Source organism: Chaetura pelagica, unplaced genomic scaffold (assembly GCF_000747805.2).
Source record: "Chaetura pelagica isolate M959 unplaced genomic scaffold, ChaPel_1.0 scaffold159, whole genome shotgun sequence".
Taxonomy (NCBI): domain Eukaryota; kingdom Metazoa; phylum Chordata; class Aves; order Apodiformes; family Apodidae; genus Chaetura; species Chaetura pelagica.
Window position 1 is genome coordinate 3214146 of NW_009954555.1, and position 3702 is coordinate 3217847.

A 3702-nucleotide genomic window follows, 5' to 3' on the forward strand; every position below is an offset into this window, starting at 1 on the left:
CCGCCCCCCCACCCCCCTCCATTTCCAGTTCTTCATGATGCATCCAGGTAAAAAAAAAAAAAATACCCTTGGCAACCCTTCAAAGGGGACTCAGGGCTGGATTTTTGTCTTGTCACCCTGCCCAGGTCTGAAATCAAAACCTCCTGGGTTTTAATGAGCTGGTGGGCTTGGATGATCCTGGGAGCTGAGGGTGTCTGGGCTCAGCAGGAGGGCTCAGGCAGAGCATGACAGGGCAGGAATCTCCTCTCCTCCTGCTGCCAAGTGGGATGGAGCCCAGGGAAGCCCAGATGCTGTAGCACGAGGCCACCCACCCATCTGGTCCCTCTCCTCCCAGGCTCTGCTCTTGCCTTCCTTCCCTGCTGCCTTGATTTGTTTCGTGGTGGTACCTGGGGAGGAACCTGCTGCAGGAGGAAGGGCCTGGTTGGCTGGGCTGGCTCTGCTGCCTTGGGGGGTGGTTTTGGTTTTCCACAGCTCCTGGGAGAATGGCTCAGGGTGGGTTTTCTGCCCTTGGCCTCATCCTAGCAAGAAGTGTTTTCCCTCTTGTTGTTTTCCCACAGCCCAGGTCTGAGTGTGACACAAGGTCAGGCTGGATGGGGCTCTGAGCACCCTGCTCTAGTGTGAGATGTCCCTGGTGATTGTAGGGGGGCTGTAGGAGACCTTTAGAGGTCCCTTCCCACCCAAGACCTTCTATGAGCATTATCCTTCTTCCATTTTCCCACCAGGAAAGGTGGGAGCCAAGGGGTTCCCTCTGCTGGGAGCTGGTCTGTGTGGCCCCTCTGGCTCTGCCACTGCTGCTTGACCTGCTCTCAGACCAGTTCCCTGGGGCTGCTGCTGTAGGAAGTGCCCACTTGGGGTTTGCACTGTGTGACCTGGAGAGCAGGACTCCCCAGGGAGCTCCCAGGGTGGAGATCAGGTGCCCCAGTGATGGGTTATGGACCAACTGACTCTTCAGGTTCTCACACTCTCCATGACTCTGGTGGTCCAAGGTGAGGGTGATCCCCTCCTAGGAGGGTTCAGCAGCTTCCTGCCCTCTCAAAGAGCTCCCCTGCCTGCACCAAAGTGGCTCTCCCAGAGCTGCTGAGCTTCAGACAGCCCAGAAGATGAGCAGGGAGCAGCTTCTTGGCTCTGCAGGGCTTTAAAAACTTGCCAACCACCAGATGGAGCAAAGGAACTCGAACCAACCAGGGCTGCCCCTTTGGCCAGGGGCACTGAGGTGTCACCCCTGCTCCCTGGGCAGGTGCTGGGACCTGTGCCTGGCCAGGCTTTCCATTGACTTCCTTCTTCCAAGGCTGGAAGGTGAGTGAGTGGAGCTGCATGTGTTGGGAGGCTCTTCCTTGCTCAGAAGCTGCTGTTGGGGCTGTAGGTCCCACTCCAGGTCACCTCTTCAGCCTGGGCTGCTTCCAACCCCTGCCAGTGCTGCCCCAGCAGAGCCTGGTTGCTCTCAGAGTGAAACCCACCCCCCCCCAGCTGCTGGCACCACCTCAGAGCAGGGGCTCAGTCCTGCCCAGGGAGCTGAGGTGTCACTTGGTGTTGCTGCTGTAGCTTGGAAGTGTTGGTGATGACATCTGGATGGGCAGAGCTAAGAGGAGCTGCTGTGCTGTGAGAAAGGGGGGTTTGGGGAGGAAGGCATCATTCTGAGAGGTTTGAAAGCAGCAGGTTTGGGTGTCCCCCCTGACCTCTGGAAGCAGAGGGATGTGATGCATGTCTGGGATCTGGACTGGCTCCTCCAAACCCACCCCTCTGCTTTGGTGTTTAGCATTAGCCCCCTGAGGATGAAGGGTCTTCAGACCAGCACAGCAGGCTGGAATTGCCCCTGGCTGGTGCTGAGGGGAGAGCCTCAAGGCTGCTGATCTGGGCTCCAGGCTGTTTGCACGTGGCCCCTCAGCCCAGAAACCCCCTGCTCCTGCAGCAGCTGTGGTGCCATCAGCCAGGACAATCCCCCCCCTCTTGTCACCAAGAGGTGTCTGGGCAGTGACCCTCCCCAGGGTAGAGCAGCCATTTCTTCTCCCCTCTTTGGCTTGTACAGTAGTCAATATTGATTCGTTATTTGTATTAAATGTATTAACTAATTAATATGTATTAAGTATCTGAGATGTCTCTCCCAGAAGCAGAGTCTTGCTGCAGGGTTCCCTGGCTCCATGAGGGGCTGGCAGGAGTGTTGGGGGAGAAGGGAGCACTGAGCAGGTTCCTGCAGGGAAGGGGTGGCTAAAAAAGCTGTGGGGAGCACAAGGGTGTCAGGCAGTGGCCACATGAGGACCCTGAGATGTGGTCTGGGCTCTGGAGAAGCCCTGCAGCAGCAATCAGGCATGTTAGTGAAGGGTCAAGGCAAGAGCTTGAGGAGAACAGGGTGGGATCTCGTGCAAACATCTGGCCTGAGCTCCAGCAATCTGGTTGCAAATGATAAATGTCCTGGGGGGGGGACATGTAAGCACCAGTTGACAGCCCAGTTAGCACTGCAGAAATGTTTCTGAGCAGCCAGGAGGCTTCTGAGACCCCTTGGGTCTGGGGGATGCTGAAGAAAGGTGTGTCCTTGCTCAGTGCTCTGCTCCCAGCCTGAGGTGGGCATGGAGCACTTCCCAGGGAGGCAGGTTGGCTCCTTCTGCCCAGGGGTGACAGTGGGAGCTGTGGGGAGCAGGATTCACTGTGCTGGGCACTGCTGGGGCTGCATCTCCAGCCCTGGGGTCAGGTCTGGGCCCCTCAGGACAAGAAGGACGTGGAGGGGCTGGAGCACAAGTGTGAGCAGGAGCAGCTGAGGGAGCTGGGGGTGGCTCTCAAGGAATAAGCAAGAGGAAATGTCCTCAAGTTGTGCCCAGGGAAGGCTGAGATTGGATCTTGGGAACAATTCCTTCCTGGAAAAGGTTGTCAGACCCTGGCTCAGGCTGCCCAGGGCACTGGTGGGATCCCCATCCCTGCTGGGATTCCCAAGCCCTGGAGATGGTGCTGAGAGACATGGGGCAGTGGTGGCCTTGGCAGGGCTGAATGGTTGGACTGGATGGTCTCAATGGTCTTTCCCAACCAAAGCAGTTCCGTGATCCTATTAGGCAAATTCTTTTCACAGCAGGAGTGGTCAGACCCTGGCCCAGGCTGCCCAGGGAGGTGGTGGAGCCACCATCCCTGGGGATGTTGAAGGGTGGTTTGGGTGTGATGTTGGTGGAGATGGTTCAGGGGAGATCTTTGCAGAGTATGGATGATGCTTGGACTTGGTGATCCCAAGGGGTCTTTTCCAACCTGGATGGTTCAATGATCCTGTGATTGTCACACCCCCCAGGAAGACCCCAGCTCTTCAGCACCCACTTTGCTGCCCTGGGGAGGGTTGTTGTGCAGGGGCAGCCCCAGCTCTGCAGATCCCAGCTCCCTGGAACCTCTTCATTTTCCCCTTTCTCCTGCATCACTGTTCTCTCTGGCATCCCTGATGTCTGCCCACACCAGCAGGGGAAGAGTGTCTGGGTGCTCAGGAGGAACCTGCTGGGTGTTTGCAAGCCCAGCAGAGCCTGGCAGTGCACAAAGCCCAGTCCTGCTCCAGTGGTGAAGCTGCTGAGGCCCTTGGTTGTTGGATGCCCCTTCAGCTCTTCCCTTGGCAAAACCTGGTTGGGTTTCTTTTCAGTGTTGCTTTCAGCCTTGGGCTGGTGACACAGAGAAGGGAAGAGGGTGAGTTGTTATTCCCTGGATATGTTCTTGGGTGTCTTTGGAAGAGTTTGGCTG